The 19,969-nt window shown below is 39.8% G+C and overlaps 1 protein-coding gene across 4 annotated transcripts in view; it reads left to right on the forward strand.

The window, feature by feature from the left end:
- Window positions 1-1,111: 1,111 nt before the first annotated feature.
- The window catches only part of ITPRID1 (ITPR interacting domain containing 1), a 121,431-nt gene continuing 102,573 nt past the window's right edge, over window positions 1,112-19,969 (forward strand). For 3 of the 4 annotated variants that reach the window (XM_013061498.2, XM_004762596.3, XM_013061499.2), the window contains exon 1: window positions 1,112-1,337. The gene's annotated coding sequence lies outside the window, so the exon portion shown is untranslated. Of the gene's footprint in view, window positions 1,338-9,642; window positions 9,669-19,969 lie in introns of all 4 variants that reach the window. The other variant, XM_004762595.3, reaches the window with a different exon arrangement.

The raw sequence follows: 19,969 nt of genomic DNA on the forward strand, positions 1-19,969 counted from the left end.
GGAAATGTGGTTTATTCTGATTATTTGTTTGTATTAACATTATTAGTGCAGTGCTTCATGTATTACATTGGCTCAAATTCAATCTGTCAGGAGGCTTCACAGCACATAAAGTGTAAAAATATTCTAAATGCAAGTGATTTTTAAAATAGGAGAATCCTAAGTTCACCTCCTCCCTCATGGACCTTGTTGGCAATCACCTTGGACCTCACACAGAGTGGGAGTCATGCTGATTACAGTCCTGACCCTTTCTGAAGTCTTGAAGTTCCTTCTGAAATGTTAAAGGAGTATTCACATGTATTAATGGCAGCTTTAATATTTAATGGACTTTAATTATTCTAATTATTTGGAAGCTGGTATTCAGTGACCTAATTCAAGGTAGGTCGTTTGACCAACCAGACCACCCAATTTCTGAGCACACAGAGTAACTAAATATACATCAAACTGCTCCCTTCAGTGCTTCCCCCTCGCAATTACAAATAATATGCTAAGTTCAGCCAGTAAAGTGAAGAGTCATTATAGTACCCAAATTCACAGTTGTTACTTTCTAAGTTGTAAATCAGCCCATGATTTATATGGGCTTCCTACTTCTTCAGCCTCATCTCTCCCCTTTGCTTCCACATACTTGGTTTCTGCCATACAGAAGACTTTGCAGTTCCTCAAATGTATCATCCTATTCAATAATTCATTACCTTTGTATACTGATCTCTTGGCTTTCAACATCTTTCCCACTACCCCAAGCCTAGCTCAATCCTCATTCAGTAGGAGAATTCTTACTCATGCTTCAAAACCTATTGCAGACACTACTCCTTGGTGAATCCTTCCCAGATTCCCAGTTGATAATATGTCCCCTCTCCCATTGTGTCCTCAACATTTCTCCATGAGAGTTACTGATTGTGACCCCTCCAAAGTCTGCAAGATCCTTGGGGAGAGGAAAGTGATTTGTTCTTCACTTCTTTCTCTAGTCCTGGGCCGGGCTTGAAGTAAAGCTCCCCAAATCTTGTGGTGCCCACACATACAGGAAGTCTCCTCTAATTCAGATCCTTTGTCTGAAGGAGCTCACTGTCTCAGCCCCTTGTTTGGAATGTCTCCTGATACAAAAAGATCAGGGAACAGGTTTTTCCTTGGGACAAATGGGCGTGGATTATGAAAATATTATGCAAGATTAGTCAAATGCTGCACTGTTTCCTTTAGGAACTGTCCAGGTACACAACTGTCGGTCAGTTCAGGAGTGGATCTTTCGTTGCAGGTGAAGGGGGCCGGTGGAGGGGACTGTGACGATTGGCTTCCTTAGGGGATGGGCTTTGATTGCCCCCTGAGCTCTACGCCACCAGGCAGAGGTAAGACTGTTCGTCAAGAACTTCTCTTTGTGTCTTAGCAACCTAAATACTCTTCCTGGTCACTACAGAAGGGACACGGAAAGTCTCCTTCTTCTTTCCCTCCTCCTATTTCTAAGTACTTTTTGTTTTTAAGTATTTATAAGTCTCTTTTGACTGTGACCAAGCTAACGGGCTTGGGTTGCACACAGGTGACATGGATGAGACTGCCTTTGTTAGAAACGAGTAGAACGATGAGAAATCCTCTCAGTGATACAGTGGCTGAGGAGTTCCCTGAGGAGACAAAAGGAGGAGAATGAAGTCTGAGTCTCTCTGTGGGTTGAGACACATCGCTGATGATCATAATCTAGAGCTGTTGCTAGGAATTGACAAACACATGGTGTGGTCATGAGAGCTGGCTGACTCCAAGGGAGAGGAAGGGAGAGACAGAGAGAGAGAGACAAATAGAAAAGTCCAGGAGATAAGAACCCCCTGTAAGCATGATGCTCCATTTCTGGTTTCCAGATGGTGATATTTTTGTGTGAGGATGTCGTTCAGAACAATGTTCAGCATGCCCTACGCAGAATGATGTTTTGGTACCTGATCCTTAGCAGATATAAGTTGTTAATTAATGAAATATGCTAAGACTAATGAAATTGAATGTTCCAATATATTTATATATCAACATATGGAAACACAAAAACCTTTGTTTTATATATGTGTGTGTATCTGTCTGTCTTGCTGCATAATAAAAGTAACTATTTTCAGCAGATATTTTTTCAAAGTCAGCACAGGGCTCCCTCCCCCTATCCTGGTTCTGACATCACCATTCCCAGGGTATTCTCACAGAAGTACCCTAGTAATTGTTTATTCATGGTGGATAATACATTGCTAAATAAAACTTTCCTGGGCCACTCCCTCAACTCCTCTAAGATGAGAGATCAAGAAGTGAGGGGGTTGGGGAGAAAGGATTTTTTTTTTTTTTAAAGGAAATAGCTCTAGGGCTGCATTTGCATTCCTTTTTGGTGCTTCTCCCCTGAAAAATACATGGAGTGATAAATGCAATGAGACGAACAATCTGCTTTCTGCGGCAACAGTAAAGAGAGCACTCAAGAGACACAAACTGCAATACGTCCAGGCAATGGACACCTACCCGGCCACTAACACATAAGTCAGATCTACACACTTGGCCATGGCATAACGTCCAGCAGGTGTATACAGATGAAACATCCTGGAGGCCAAAATTGGCAACACTTTTTATCATGATTACTTCACAAGATTGAGAAGATGGCAACATTTCCCCACTTGGTGTTATATATGTTGTGTTGTTCAAAAGGTTGGCAATGAGCCAAAGTGTTGCATTTCTTCCATAAAGAAAAAATGACTGAAAGAGGGAATGTGAATGAGAAAATGAGAAGAGGGAAAGAAGGAGTCAGGGCACAGATCCCAAGAATGTGGTCGAGGAGTCCTTCTTTGCAGATGGGGCTGATTGTTTTCTATTTCGTATTATAAAATGCCAAAGACATTGTGCTAAGAAAAAAAATAAGTGTGGGTGTGTGTATAAGTAAAATCAATCCTTAATAAATTATATTGCTAATAATATACTAGGCTCCTAATTAAACATTGAATTTTTAACCAATTCAATATATTAATAAAAAGAGACATTGGGGAAGGACAGGAACACTTTGGGAACTTAGTTTAATTTTCTTTTCAAAAAAAGGAAAAAGGAGCTGGACCCCCCAAACCATGGGGCATGCAGAACAACTTGAACAAGATACAGAGAATCACAGAGACACAGGGTGGGGCAAGGAGTGAAAGGGGTCAGAAGATTAATAGTAAACTCCTTTTTATAGATATCATACTTTATAATGTGCATAATATTTCATCACCTTAGGGTCTTAGTGGAACTTTAGGTACTTTTTAAAAGTTTTTTTTTTTTTTTTGGTAGGTGTTTATAGGTTCTAGAAAATAAGAATTAAAAATGTTTTCAGAGGCAGGATTTGAATAAGTCAAACTTTAGGCTTCATAGAAAAAGCCCACCCACATTATATGATCTTGTTTGTTTTCTGCTTGTTTCTGTTAAAGTCTATGAAGTTCAATTATGCCCCTTACTGTGTAATTTAAGACACCCTGGCTATCCTTCAAATCTCAAGAGAGAAATCTCAGGGATGGGGGAGGATGTAGTATAAGGATGACAGGAGTTGTGGTTGAGTCAGAGATAGCAAAGCTCGGAAAAAAGCAAGCCACCCACTCTAAGTGACAGAGATCGTAGAGGGTGGAGCCCAGATTTAAATCAAAGTGTGTCCCAGCAAAGCTATACTCTTAAGAAAAAAAAAACAAATTCTGCCTGACACGAAAGTATCATTTGCTCACAAGGCTATAATTAGAGCTTCACGTATCCTCTTATACTTTCTAAAAGGGCAAGCTTTATGGAACCAACAAAGCAGTGACTTCTCTGGGACAAGATGTGACTGGTACCAAAGATGCCTGACTCAGAGGGTACAAGAAAATAGGGTTTCACATAAGAAATGTCCACTCCACTGGCTAGTAAAGGAAAGATGGATATATACTAGACAGAATCATGGCCCCCGTAGCAAAGATGTCAACACATTACCGTACGTATCAAAAAGGACTTCAGAGATGATTTGGAGTCTTGAGATGGGAAGATTGTCTGGAATTATTTGGGTGGGCCCAGGGTGATCACAGGGTTCATGTTCGAGAAGGGCAGGAGAGTCAGAGTTAGAGAGGAGATGTGATGACACAGGCGGAGAGTCCGTGTCAGAGAGCTCCAAAGATGCCACCCTGCTGGCTTTGAAGCTGGAGGGACAGTCCTGAGCACACAATGATGGGCAGCTTCTAGACGCTGGGAAAGGCAAGGAAATGGGTTCTCCCCCGGGGCCCCCAGAATGGAATGCTGCCTTGCTAATGCCTTGATTTGAGCCTAGTGACACCGATTTTAGACCTCTGACCTCCTAAATTGTAAGATGATAAATGTGTGTTGCCTTCAATCAAATTTGTAGTAATTTGTTGCAGCTCAATAGGAAACAAATACCACTGCCATGGACTTTTTTTGTGTACTAGTGGGTTCCAAGCAATCAGTGTCACTGAGGACAGGAGTGGGATAGCTGGAGAATATTGTTGATCAAGACAGGGCAGAATCACTCAGCTGGAAAAGCCTCAGAGTGTGACTTTTAGAGGTGTAGACAGTGAATGGTGCTTTTCCATCATTCTTCCTTAATCCTTGGGTCCCAAGAAAAAGCAGCATCATCTGAGTGACACACATAGAGCAATGTACTCACTTCATCACACAGGAGCTTCTCTGCACAGTGTAGAAAACTTAAAAAACATATTCACAAAGATCTTACAAAATAATTATCCTCGTATTTAATCCTTTCATATTTTAACCATTCCGGTTTGTTCAGGCATTTGTAAATTTTCAAAGACAAATTTAACTGCAGATAATAAATTATTTAAACCTTACAGAAAAAGGCTTTCTGAGCCCATTCCCACAGAGCTGACATTTCCTGAATCTCGATCTTCCATCACCTTCCAGAAGATGCAAAAGGAGAATGTGGGCAAGTCACATAATCTCCCTAGAGTTCCTGTTTTGTGAAATTATGCCCAATTCATTGAGATGGGAAACGAATCTTGAATCCTAGATCTGGAAGGAGCCCTAGAGATGGCAGTAGCCCACATTCTGCATTTTCATGTGAAGAAACTCAAGCAGTCACTTGTCCAAGACCTCACACAGCGCTGCCCTCCGCCTGTGCCCCCAAGGACACAGCATGCGTGCCAGGCTTCCTAAGGTGGTAGGAGTACGGATCCCCCCCCCCCCGCCCAGAGAATTGTGTAATTTCGGAAGGAAGACAACAAATAATGTAAACATATAAAGCGGTTTCTCATAAATACAATGACAGAGGTAAGCACAGGGTGCTAGCTGAGTTTGGAAGAAGGACACACAGCCCCAACAGGCCCCACTCGCCATGGATACTCCTTGTTTTTCAAAATAAAAACGTCCATTAACTTCTCTTTAGTTGACAAAAATAATTGTGTCCTTGGTAAATTGTTTTTCTTTTTCTTTTCTTCTTTTTTTTTAAGATTTTATTTATTTATTTGACACAGAGAGAGAGAGAGAGATCACAAGTAGGCAGAGAGGCAGGCTGAGAGAGAGGAGGAAGCAGGCTCCCTGCTGAGCAGAGAGCCCCATGCGGGGCTCTAACCCAGGACCCTGAGATCATGACCTGAGCTGAAGGCAGAGGCTTAACCCACTGAGCCACCCAGGCACCCCTGTTTTTCTTTCTTTTTTTTTTTTTTAAGATTTTATTTTATTTATTTATTTGAGAGAGAAAGAAAGAGAGAGCACAAGCAGGGTGAAAGACAGAGGGAAAAGCAGACTCCCCACAGAGCAGGGAGCCTCACGGGGGCTCCTAGATCCCGGGACTCTGGGATCTTGACCTGAGGTGAAGGCAGACACTTAACCAATGAAGCCACGTAGGCACCAGGTAAATTGTTTTTAAAATACTGTCACAATGAAATGAAGAAAATAAAGATGGTCCATAATTGAAATGATAGTGTCCAGAGATTATAGTGCTATTATATCTATATGTAGATGTGTGCATATACATATACATATGGATTTCCAGTCTCTCAATAGATGTATAATTTTAATGGATATATATATATATAAATATATAATCTCCTGCTACTAGTTGTCACAACGCACTCTCACAGATACCTTATTTAAAGTCACTAAATCTCAGCATTGGAGTGGATACACTAAAAGCCATCTAGGCCAATTTCCACATAAATAAAACTTTTTATTTTTTAATAACTTGAGATATATAGAAAAATTGCAAAGGTAGTACAGAGAGTCTCCCAGATCTGTTTTCCTTATTATTAACATCTGACATCGGTGTGGCACATTTGTTACAATTAATGAACCAATATTGATACACTATTGGTAACAAAAGTCCATGGTTACATTCCCAATAGTTTGTAACTGATACTCTTTTTTTGGTCCACAATCCCATGAAGGATGTGACATTACATTTTGTTGTCACATTTTCTTGGGCTCCTCTTGACTGACAGTTTCTCAGACTTCCCTTGTTTTTGATGACTTTGGCATTTTTTTTTTTAAAGAATATTGACCAAGCATTTTGTAGACTATCCCTCCGCTGGAATTTCTCTGGGATTTGTCTCGTGATTAGAGTAGGGTTATGAGTGTGGCAGAGGAAGAACTCAGAGGTAAAGTAGCACTCTACTCAAATTGGGTCAAGGCTACATAACAGTCGACATGATATTGCTGCCGATGTTGACCTTGATCACCCGGCACAGGTACTGTCTGCCTGGTGTCTCTACTGTAAAGTTACTCCCCAAACACACCTTATACTTTACCCTCTAAAAGAAAGTCACTATGCATAGCCCATTTCCAAGGAGTGGGAATTTAGAAGGTGGTGTATCGACCTAAACTATTTTGAATTCTTCTGCATGGGAGATTGGTCTCTTTTCCCACAATTATTTATTTATTCAATCACTCATTTATATCAGTGAGGACTCATGGCTAGTTATTTTAAACTTTTGGTCTTGATCTAAGGCTGTTTGATTCAGTGTGTGCTCAAATTGTACCAACTTTGGCCATTAGGAGGCTTTTTTTTTTCCCAGATGGCTTTTGGATCTCCAACATTACACATTTGTGTGTGTGTGTGTGTGTGTGTGTGTGTGTGTGTATAGCACTTCCTTACCTTCTAGCACTGTCAAGAGCTGTAAGTTCATGTTTTTTATTTCCTGCCCTAGACCTGATTCCTTTTATTGAAGAATGGTATCAGAAACCAAGTTCTAGGTACTAGGCATGCTTATTAATGGTGGGGTATTTCGCTTCTAGGCCTTCTCAGCTGACAGAAGGAGGAAATATATATGTGTCTGTCGACCCTTGTATACAGACATACCTATATGTCCATATGTAACCATCTGTATCTACAGTAAGCTAATCATGAGTTAATTCTGATGTCCCCAAGTCTAATCCCTTACCACCTGGGTCACTGCCGCCTCTTCCCCTTGTTTACTTGTAAATTTCCACTCCAACTGTGAGAAATCTGGCTCCTGCCTTACATTTGTGTCTTTTCCCTTTTATTCTCAGCCTGGCTAGAGATTTATCCCTTTTATTAATCTTTTCAAAGAAATGGATTTGGTTTCATTAATTTTTTTTCTAGTATTTTCCTGTTCTCAACCTCATTGATTTTCACTGTCATTTTTATTATTTCTTTTCTTTTCTCCTGCTTGCTTTAAGCCTATGTTGCTCTTCTTTCCCTAGTTTTCTAAGGTAAAAGCTTAGTCTGTCCATTTTTTATCTTTATTTTCTCTAAAATAGGTACCCTAAATTCCGTTCTAAACACTGCTTTTATACTTTTGTGTTTTCGTTTTCATTTGGCTCAAAATATTTTAAAATTTATCTTGAGATTTCTTCTTTAATTCATGTTATGTTGCTTAGAATTCTGTTGTTTAATCTATTTTGAAATTTCCCAGGTTTTTTCTGTTTTTAATTTCTAGTTTGATTCCATTGTGCATGAGAACATGTTTTCTGTGATTTCTAGTCTTGTAAACCTATAAAGTCTTGACATTTATCTCATCTTGTAACTGTATTATATAGCCCAGAATGTGGTCGATCTTGCTGAATGTCCCATGTGAGCTTGAGAAGAATGCATAATCTTCAGTAGTTGAATGCAGTTTTCTATAAATGCTATTTGGATCAAGTTGGTTAATAGTGTTGTTCAGGCTGTCAATACCCTTACTGATTTTCTGCCTGCTTTGTGTATCAGTTACTGAAAGAGGAGTGTTGAAGTCTCTAACTATGATAGTAAATTTGTCTATTCCTCTTTTAAGAGCTGTCAGTTTTCACATCATGTGTTTTGATGCTGTTGTATTAGGTGCATACACAAGATTGTTATGACTTCTAAAAGAATTTAAACCTTTATAATCATATAATGCTCGTCTTTATCCCTGATAATCTCCCTCGCTCTGAAGTCAGCTTTGTTGGAAATAAACATAGCTAATTCAGCTTTCTTTGATTAGTGTGATATGTCTTTTTCCATCCCTTTTACTTTTAATTTATCTGAGTCTTTATATTTAAAGTACATTTCTTGTAGACAGTATATAATCAGGGCTTGTTTTTTTAATCCACTCTCACAGTATTTGTTTTTTAACCGGTGTATTTAGACTATTCACATTTAAAGAGATTATTGATTAGTATCTACTGTATTTGTAATTGTTTTCTATTGGCTGCACTTGTTCCTTGTTTTTTTTTTTCTCCCTCTTTTTCTGCTTTCTTTGGTTTTATTGAGCATTTTATATGATTCTATAGTTCTTCTCTTAGCTTGTCAGTTACATTTATTCTAAAATACTTTTAGTGATTTCCCTAGAGTTTACAATACACATTTTAATCTAAATTCACTTCAATTTTTAAAAATTTATTTATTTATAAATTATAAATTATAAATAAATAAATAAATTTAAAATAATTTAATAAATTTTAAATAAATAAATTTTCTCTTCAGGAAAGATGGCACAGGGGAGAGGGGCAAAGGGAGATGAGAGAAAAACTGAAGCAGACTCTGTGCTGAGCCTGGAGCCTACATGGGGCTTGATCTCACAGGACATCAGGACCCTAAGATCATGGCATGAGCCCAAACCAGGAGTCTGATGCTTAACTGACTGTGCCACCCAGCCACCTCTAATCTAAATTCACTTTAAATAACACTATACTACTTCCTTTGTCATATGGATACCTTCTGTATCTGTATGGAATAGTCCCAGTTCCTCCCTCCTATCCCATTTGTGATATTACTGTATTTATTTCACTTATCTGTATGTTATAATCACCCAATACATTGTTACTATTATTATTTCAAACAGTTATATTTTGGATCGACTAAGAGTATGAAAAACAAAACATTTTATTCCACCTTTATGTTCTGTTCTTCCATGATTCTCTTTTCTTTTATAGATCCAAATTTTGGACCTAGATCATTTTCCTTCTACCCAAAGACACTCTCTTAACATTTGTTTCAGGACAGTTCCACACGTGATGAATTTTCCCAATTTTTGTGTTTCTGAGAATGTTTTTACTTTCCCTTCATTTGGAAAAATAATTTTAGTGGATAGAGAGTTCTAATTTGGGAGGGGGATTTTCATTCAATACTTGAAATATTTCCCTTCACTCCCGTTTTGTTTCCACGGCTTCCGATAAGAAGTCTGTTGTGATTCTTACCCTCGTTCCTTTCTAGGTACATTTCCCCTCCTCTGGCTCCTTTCAAAATTTTCTTTTTGTTTTTAGGTTTCTATGGTGTGAAGATGATATAGGTAGGTGTGGTTTTCTCATATTTATCTTACCTGGTGCCCTCTGAATTTCCTGAATCTGTGGTTTGGAGTCTGTCATTAATTTTGGAAAGTTCTCGGCTTTTATTTAAATTTTTTTTTCTGCTCTGTTCTCTCTTTGCTTTCTGATATTAAAATCGTATATAACACATCTTAAAATTGTCCCATAGAACTTGAATGTTCTATTTTAGACTTCATTCTTTTTCTTCTTTGACTTTCAGTTTAGGAAGTTTCTCCTGCTATCTTTGAGCTCACAGATTCTTTCCATGGCTGTGTGAATCTACTAATGATTTCATCAAAAGCATTCTTCATTTTTGCTGCAATATATGTTATTTCTAGAATTTCCTTTCAATTTTTTTCTTAAAGTTTCCTTCTCTCTGCTTACATTACCCATCCTTTTTTGCATGCTGTCAACTTTTTCCATTACACCCTTAACACATTAATCATAGTTATTTTACACTGTAAATCATTCCAACATCTGTGTCATACCTGAGTTTGTTTCTAATGATTATATTGTCTCCTCAGACTATGTTTTTTCTTGGTTTTGATGTGTTTTGTAAATTTTTGTTGAAAGTCATACATGTTGTGTCAGGTAATAGGAACTGAAGTAAACAGCTTTTGGTGTGAGAATTTATGCTAATCAAACTAGAAGTTGGCCTATGTTTAATGATTGCTATAGCTCTAAGTACCAGAAGTTTCAAATTCCTCTAGTGTCTTAGTTTTGGGCTCCTATTTTGACTTCGGCCTTCCTTGGAGAAAAAGAGAGACAGAGATTCCAGCTCTTTCACTGTAACCCACTAGTATTATAGAGGATCCCTGTTGGTGTATTGGATAAATGTTGGGAGAGGAAGCATTCTATAATATTCTGATTAGATCTAGTCTTAGGGCTGTGATTTTCACAAGTGTTTCTCTAGTGGGACAACCTTTTCCCTCCTGCCCATGGCAGCAGCATTCCCAGTCTATATTCCTGGAGATCTGACCACTGTTAACTATGGTTGGTTTTTGTTTTTTATTTTTTTTCCTTAGGTGAGACAAGGCTAAAGTGGTCTAATAAAGGAGAAATCCCCTTCCACAATTCTCTTCCCTTAAATTGGGGTAAAGTTCTGGCAAAGCCTTTTTCCCCTGGAAAGTAGACCTTTGCTGTGGAGAAAGATCTGAACATATTTCAGAATGATTACTTTTCCTCTCCTTCTCTCAGAACCATGAAGGGATCTTTCTTATATCTTCACTGTGAGGACCTGGTGGGTTTCCTGGAGGTAAAGCCCACAAAAATATGAGATTCTCCTGGACTACATCCATGAGGGATCTTAGGTGACCTCAAACTGTGTCATATTCAGTGTGTTACTGTTGCAAAATAGTAACAAATACACTATCCCTCGTTAGGATTGTGTCAGAAATCTGGACTTTTTTCTTACTCTGTGAAGCTTGTTGACAGAAATGGTAGTTGTAAGGGTGGTGGTTCTTCTTGAACTACTGAAGAAACCTTTAGACCAAAATGGCTTGGAACCACTAGAGTGGACAATGCTGACTACATTCATGGAAATGAACATGACAGGGAGTGTCTGAATATATGTAATATAACATAAGATAACTAATATCACAGCTATTTAGTGATCCTGATATTTTTCAGTTCTCAAGACAATGTGTAGGCAAAATGACTCCATTTACTGTTTTCTATGAAATGTTTCTGAATATTTGGCATTCTCCCTTCCAATCAAACTTGGTAGAGGAAGGACTAAAACTAGTGCCCCCTTCCTATATTATTGTGTCACACTGGTTCAGTTCATCAGACCTTTATTTATTGATCAGTTAATTATTTCTTATGAGCACAAGAAACGAGATGACGATCCATCTGTCTGGAGTGTCCTAGAGCACTCTCCTCAAATACCGTTTCTTTGCATTCTGAAAGCATTTTATACCTCAATTACAGTGATAAGCAATTCACAGTGTATACAGCTGTTTTGTGTCATGGCTAGTGGTCCTATTTCAGGAATAAAGATTAGGGAGCTGCCTCCATTGTGTTACTTTCCTATATGGTCAGATTTAACATATTCATTGTTAGAAAGCAATTTCAGTTTTCTTGCCAACTTTCATCTTCTGTAGAGTGGGTAATCTAAGTCATAAGAATGTACATTTTCCCCCATGGGGTTCGGTAAAGGGAGAGAGTAAAGAATGGGTTTTTGTTGTTGTTGCCAGCAATAACGCAGCCCATAAACTTTAAAAATATATTTTGAATTGCTCTGCTTCTAAAAAACTTTATTCACCTATCCTCTGTTATCTTATATTATTTCCCATTGTATTATAACTTTTTGTTTATGCCTTTATTTCCATCCTAAAAAGATAGCTCCTTAATTCAGGGAGAATATCTTATTTTTATTATCTGTAGTACCTGGAAGAAAGCTATCTCAGAGATATTGCTCAATAAATACCTGTTGAGATGAAATTAAAACTAATAAGATTCTACTTAGATTTGAAGTTGAGCTTCTTTCTTTACTGAGCTCTAAAGCCATGTATCCAAACTGCCTGCATGATGATTATCCTGATTGTTGTCCTACATACCAATCAATCACCATGCATCTAACATGATTTTAGTCAGTTTAAAGAATATTTTTCATACATTATGGCAGTGATGCCTACAATAATTGTATGAGGGAGCACCTATGAAATGAATGTTTGCATTTTACTGGTAAGAATACTGAGTCTTAGGGATTGAGACCTACAGGGTCTCACACATAGTACACGTTGGAACCAGCGTGAGGACTAAGCCCTTGGGGCCCTAAGTCCTAAGCAATTTATGATTCTCTTTTGTGTGGTATGGGGGTCTCAACACTCTTTTGATACTTAGAACTGAAAAAATTTTTGTCATTGGGGGAGGGTAGCTGCTCTGCTCTGTTCAGCATATTGAACAGTTTCCTTGGCCTCTAGCCATTAGATTCCATTGGCGTACTCCATCATTTGTTACCATTTGTGACAACAAAAATGTCTGCAGACATGGCCAAGGTCTCGTTGGCAAAATCAGTTCCAGTTGACTCAGTGGTCTAATAACAGACACAATGTGTTAAGTGCTCTGGGACCAGCATTAATCAAATGAGAAGAAAATGGGGGGTGGGGAGGAAGTCTCCTTCATAGCAGAGGCAGCTTTTAATTTGGATCTTTACGGTGGAAAGATTGAATTGACCTAGCAGGATTATTGAGATGAGAATGAATAACAAATATTTGTTGAGCAGTCACGATGTGTCCAATTTAGCTCTAAGGGCTAAAATATAAAAAGCATTGTTAAATGTCTTCCCAAAATGAAATCCCATCTTAATGTCCATCTAGTGGAATATAGAGCTATTTGGGGTCACTTAATCTCATAACAAGCATTAGCATCTAGATTTATATTATCTGCTAAAGATTACTTAGGAAAGAATTGCCTCCCATTTATTTTTGTAGCTTACTAACTTATAAATCAGTCCCAATCATCATTTAATTGTACTGTACATGAGACTGTATTTTCTCGTAAGTTTCTGGCTCATTGGGAATGTACAAAACTATTGAACTGGAGCATATTTGCATAAATGTGAAAGGAAGGAAAGCCTACCTTTAGCTCTTGTCCCTGTTCAGCCAATTTCTTGGAACTGCATAGAAACTCTGTCAGCAGATATGACAACCATCTCTCTCTGACTCAGCTTGATGAGCCCAGGGCTAAATCTACTTGGAAAACTGACATCTCTGAAAAGATATGCTTCTCTTCCTTCAACTAATAATTTTGGAAAGTGTATAGGAGCTGTTTGCATATTCCTCTCTGAGCTGTGGAAATACGTATAATTATTAAGAATATGGATTTGGGGGCGCCTGGGTGGCTCAGTGGGTTAAGCCACTGCCTTCGGCTCGGGTCATGATCTCAGGGTCCTGGGATCGAGTCCCGCATCGGGCTCTCTGCTCAGCAGGGAGCCTGCTTCCTCCTCTCTCTCTCTGCCTGCCTCTCTGCCTACTTGTGATCTCTCTCTGTCAAATAAATAAATAGAATCTTTAAAAAAAAAAAATCTTAAAAAAAAAAAGAATATGGATTTGGGGGTCAGATAGATATAGATGTGCCTGCCCCCTGCCTCTATCCATATGACTTATGACTGAGGACAAATTGTTGTAAGATCTATGAACCTCAGTTTCTTCATCTACAGGATGAAGATAAGAATGACTTCTACCTTGGGGTACCTGGGTGGCTCAGTTGATTAATCATCCCACTAGATTTTAGCTCAGTTACGATCTCAGGGTCCTGGGATCGAGCCCCATGTCAGGCTCCCTGCTCAGTGGTAGTCTGCTTGAGATTCTCTCTCCCCCTCCTTCTGCCCCTCCCCTCTTCCTTACCTTCTCCTTCCACCCGCTTCCCCATCAAATAAATAAATCCTAAAAAAAAAAAAAAAAAAAAAAAAAAAAAAAGAATGACTTTCTCCTAAGTTTCTTGGGAGAATCAAGTAAGAAAATCTTGTAAAACTTTTAGTATGGGATTTAGCACAAGTCAAAAATAAATAGTGGCCATTATTACCATCATCTTATCATCCTATTTTTATCACAACTACTAAATACAGAACTCCTATATGGGAAGGACTAGCTTGAAATGAGAGTGAGTATACCTTTGAAGTTATGTTGACATAATCTTTTTTATAAAACAGGAAACACTTCAATGGGTCTTAGTAAAGAATGTGGGTCAGAGGAAGATTCTGGGGAAGGCTGAGGCTTTCTCTCCCTACCCCAGGCTCTGTCTCTGAGCATTAACCCACCACTATCCCAATCCACCTCTTCACTAGTTCGCTAATTCACTTCCTCTCTGCAAAAACAGTTTTCTGATGGTGAAAATGGGAATTGTAGCACTCTTCTAGCCTAATCAATATGTCTTTTTAAATGTTTAATAAAAGAAGGTGAGTCTGTGTGTAGAAGAACAATGACAAGAAGGAAAACTGGTCAGAGCTCAACCAGGGGAAAGGATTAGCCCACCAGAGACAATGATTCTGAAATACTGTTGTTGGGATTCACTACATCTGCGTTGTTCTGGAAACTTGAGGAAAAAATGCCGATTTTCTGATTCCACCCAGATCTACTGATGGACTAGAAAGCTCTCTCCAGCAACTCCCATGCTCATTCAGGTCTGAGAGGCCTTTTACTAGACCTTTTACTGTTGTCTCTCCCTATGAGAGTTTATTCCCAGTAGACATTTCAACAATGCCTCCGACTCTATTCTCCACTCCAAGCAACATGATTATAATGTAGCTTCTCATGGAGGTCAAAGGTTTCCGTTCTTTAGAGCCCACGTCTGCTTCTGCTTTGGCATTCTTAACTCTTTTCCTCATCATCATAGTCTAGATTCTCCTCTCACTCCAGACTCCACCCTTCAATGAATTCATCTGTCACCTTGGTTCACGTAGGAGCCAGTCTGTGGCTGCCCAGGTATGTTAGCCCCGCCTTCACTACTGAACTCTGGACTTAGTATCCAAGAGGCATATTGATACTTCCTCCTCAGGGTTTCTACGGAAACCTCAAGCTACATTTGCAAAACAAAACACGCTAGATCCCTCCATAAACTGACTCCTTGTTCTGTAATCCCTGCTCAATAAAGAAATGGTACCAACCACTTACCCAAGTTAGAAACCTGAGAAAAATCTTTGACCACTGTCTCCCCCTACATAGTGGACAATTAATGAAACCTACTGATTTTTTTTTTCTCCCACATGAGTCCCAAGTTACTCACATTTTTATTTCTAATCTTGGGGCCATCGCTGTAGTCACAATTATATCTCACCTGGCTTCCAGGCTCCCATCTTTCAGTTCAGTTCCTTGCACTTATTCCATTCTCCATATTGAAGCAAGAGAACATTTTTAAAATATAAATTTGATCATGTCACTTCCCATTACCCTCAGAATAAAGTTTCAAGTTCTTAATAGCACATGACATCTTTCGCGATCCAGTTCCTCCTTCTCTCTCCAGCTCTATGACTTGAAACACCTCTTCATAGTTTTTGCAGTAGCCATTCCTAGATTCTTGCAATTCTTCAAGTGGACCATTCCCTCTCTTGTCCCAAGCACATGCTGTTCCCTCTACCTTCCTCCCACCCCATGCAGAACGTAGGGGCTAACATTTACTTACTGGCACTTTAAGAAGGCTACCGCAGACAAAGGGGTTTACTGGTGAACTCACCTGATAACTGGGTTTCTTTTAGCCTGTTTTTTCCCAGCGGCTTTCTGACACCTTCGTTCTAGTGCATAATATACCAAAAATTCATTTTGCAAAATTGTCAAATCACTTAGCTTTTCCGGGTCTCATTTTCCTTTAACCTTGACATGCCATTACAAGATTACTCTGTTAATCCAAAAAAGTCAAGGCTATGAGAATGACCTACTTATTGAAAATATGGAAACTGCATGGCATCACTTACCCAATCTCACTTTTGTTCTACTCTCACCTCTCCGCTAACCAGAGAAACTCCGCCTTTTAGTTTGCCTCCCTTCTCCCTCACCTCCTCCACTAACTTCTATTCTCTGTTAGGACCAGGCTTCGACTTGGTATCTTCCAGGATGTTTTTTCCAAACCCCCAAAGCTGGGCCAAGAACCCTACCTATAAGGTCCCTTAATACTTTCTTTTTCTCCAGAAAAACTTAGCAACTTTATTGTCATTTTGATCTACTTTCTTGCCTCCTCCCTCAGACAGTGAATTCTGTTCACTCACTCGAAGTATCTATTTGGCCTGAGCGATATTCTTCTGCAACCTGAAGGACAGACCCTGCCGGAAGTGTTCTATTTGGGAGGCTGTTCTTAGCATAACAATGCACTGGCTATCGATTGCCATTTCAAAGTTTCACAGACTTTCTCACTATTTTTTTTAAATATTTTTATTTATTTATTTGACAGACAGATCACAAGTAGGCAGAGAGGCAGGCAGAGAGAGAGGAGAAAGCAGGCTCCCCACTGAGCATAGAGCCTGATGCGGGGCTTGATCCCAGGACCCTGGGATCATGACCTGAGCCGAAGGCAGAGGCTTTAACCCACCGAGCCACCCAGGTGCCCCTCTCACTGTTTTTTTTTTTTGTTTTTTTGTTTTTTTTTTTAAGATTTTATTTCTTTGACAGAGAGAGAGAGAGATCATAAGTAGGCAGAGAGTCAGGCAGAGAGAGAGGGGGAAGCAGGCTCCCTGCAGAGCAGAGAGCCCGATGTAGGGTTCCATCCCAGGACCCTGAGCTGAAGGCAGAGGCTTAACCCACTGAGCCACCCAGGCACCCAACTTATTCACTATTATATCTTCTTTAATTTTCATGAAGAAAGGTTTTTTTTTTTTTTTTTAATTCAGTGATGACACATTTCTTTTTTTCTGATTTGACTATGGATCTGAAGAGGAATTGATTTTTCCAAGACCTTTCTCGTAGGAGCTATGTTTAGATAGGCTCCTATTTTCCTATTTTCAAATGCGGATTTCTATGCATGTGTACAGCAAGTCTCAATAAATGAGCTACATAAATAAATACATGTGTAATTAATGGATAATCAAAATGTGGGTAATTGAGGGCTTCTTTGTGGATATAAGTGCATGCCCATTTTTATTTTAAAAAACATTCTTTAAAGATTTTATTTATTTATTTGACAGAGAGGCAGGCAGAGGGAGAGGAGGAAGCAGGCTCCCTGCTGAGCAGAGAGCCTGATGCAGGACTCAATCCCAGGACCCTGAGATCATGATTTGAGCTGAAGGCAGCGGCTTAACCCACTGAGCCACCCACGCGCCCTAAAAAACCATTTTTGAAAAAGTCTTCTGAGATGAAAACTGTTAAAATAGGGATTTCATCTTCTAAGTGTAGTTCTGGACATAGTATTTCAATTAACATATGTTTTGTCAATTAGCTTTTGTCCAAGACTGTCATATCCCAATAAGTGATGTAGAGGCTCTGATCTTCTTTTTCTTTTTAAGATTTTATTAATTTATTTGGTAGAGAGAGAGAGATCACAAGTAGGCAAAGAGGCAGGCAGAGAGAGAGGGGGGAAGCAGGCTCCCTGCTGAGCAGAGAACCCGATGCGGGCCTTGATCTCAGGACTCTGAGATCATGACCTGAGCTGAAGGCAGAGGCTTAACCCACCGAGCCACCCAGGCGCCCAGGTTCTGATCTTCTCAAGGATAAATGGGCAGTGGGTGCCACAGGAGGAAAAGGATGTTGTGTTACCTCAGACCTTAAGACACTCCTGGGCTCCTGAGAGTAAAGGTCTCAGATACTAGTGGTAGAGAGGTGAGAGAAATCCTGAGACAAGGGACATCTCCCAGGTTAGTTTCAAGGCCAGTTTGTAGGGCTATTCAGATCTTGCTCACAGACAGGCGTTCTGCAGAGGAATTCTCAAACTGTCATGGGGAGAGGGGAAATATAATAAGGTCTTTTTCTTCATTCCCCTTGAAGCCTCCCACTTTTATATATTAGGGTTCCTGGTTTTTATTGTTGTTGTTGTTTTGAAACTTGTATTGACTTATTTGAGAGAGAGAGCAGGAGGGAGAGGAAGAGAGAATCTGAAGCAGGCTCTGGGCTGTGCACGGAGCCTGACTCAGGCCGAGAGCCCATCACCTTGCGATCATGACCTGAGCTGAAACCAAGAGTTGGTCATTTAAGTGACTGAGCCACCCAGTATCCCTGGGGTTCTGTTTCTTTGAAATGAAATAGCATTGGAAATGCATATGGTTTTTTCTGTCATTCCAAACTCTGATAATACAGCTTATCAAAATGAAAAGAATGGTTGGCATGCACGACTCAAGAACAGAATCATTTTTAAAGATTTCATTTATTCACTTGACGGAGATCACAAGTAAGCAGAGAGGCAGGCAGAGAGAGAGGAAGGGAAGCAGGCTCCCTGCTGAGCAGAGAGCCCGATACGGGGCTTGATCCAGGACCCTGAGACCATGACCTGAGCCAAAGGCAGAGGCTTTAACACACCCAGGCGCCCCAGAATCATTTTTAAATAGGGCTTTAGCATTGTGTCCTTTATAAGGATGCATGGTGAATGTGACTGTGAAACTTAATTTTTTAAAAATGAAGCTGCTATTGTGCTTATTTACCTTTCTAAGTGGGATTGTCTGATCTTTCAATTAAAATTCTTCACAAATACTGAAATCCCTTGGAAGGTAGGACTGACTGTTAGCCCTGACAGCTTGGTCCCTTCTTTATGGGCTTGGGAATACGCACGTATGTTTGTTTCGTTTTCTCTGAACTTTCCAATAGAACTTCCTGGGAATTGAGTCTCTCCACCTGGAATATCAAATTCTACTGTCCTCATCTCCAGTGATGGTTTGCAATGCAAATTGTCAGGTTGGTTACACACAGTACCATAACCATGGTAACCAAATGAAGACAAGTTTGCCTTACTTCCTCAGTGAAGTACTTTCCAGCCCTGCATTCAGACCTGATGTTACTGCCAACAGTCAAGGGCTTTAAAGAAACAGCCCGAGGGTTCAGAGATATAAAAACACAACTGGAGCCATTGTATTCCTTCCCCCACACTCCTCCCCTGAGTCCAGGACTGGCTACCAATCTCTCCTGCCATTTCTAACTGCTTTCAGCTTTCTTGGAGGGGAGACTAGAAAGAATCCCTCTGTATCTTTATCCCTAGCTTGACTGTAGATTTGGGCAAGCCCACTGCCCTGGCTTTCCATGTCTAGCTCCTAAACAGGAGCAGATAGAAACCTGCTTCTGTGTTCACAAGGACTTTTTAGTGTTAGCAGCTGTGATGCTCAAGGAGACAGGAAGGCGTCCAAATAGAAGCAGACACTTTCTGAGAACAACCACAGCAAGTTGCAAGGGCCACTTCTCTGCCAAAATTCCTTTCTTCTGGTAGATTCATTCTTACCATTTGTTTGTTTCCAGCCTGTGGGGGAAGGGTCTCAGTCCTCTGTTCTCAGTTTCTTTCTGTTGGAATGGGAGGGCAGCTGTGGTATGATCTGAAACTTCCGTACCCGCAGCAGTGTGACCTGGTGATGCCCAGGAAGAAAGACTATAAGCCATAAGGTAAGCGATCTAATTGCATGGATTCTGGCCTGGATGATTTCCGTACTCCCAGGACTACCTGGGTGGCTGCCATTAACAAAGAAAGGTAAAAAATACAGGGGATGGAAATGCTCTAGGCTCAAAATTCTTAGTTTATTTCCCTTTGGTTGTGAATACCATGTCATGCGATGTTTCTGAGGGAAGAGGAAGAAGTTATTTTTACTTTCTATTGTAACTAGTGGGACTCGTGTGTCATTTTCTCTGGTACTTACTACCACGATTTGGTTCAGAGGATGATT

The sequence above is a fragment of the Mustela putorius genome, unplaced genomic scaffold (assembly GCF_011764305.1).
Source record: "Mustela putorius furo isolate JIRA1106 unplaced genomic scaffold, ASM1176430v1.1 tig00003845_pilon_pilon_pilon, whole genome shotgun sequence".
In the NCBI taxonomy this organism is placed as follows: Eukaryota; Metazoa; Chordata; class Mammalia; order Carnivora; family Mustelidae; genus Mustela; species Mustela putorius.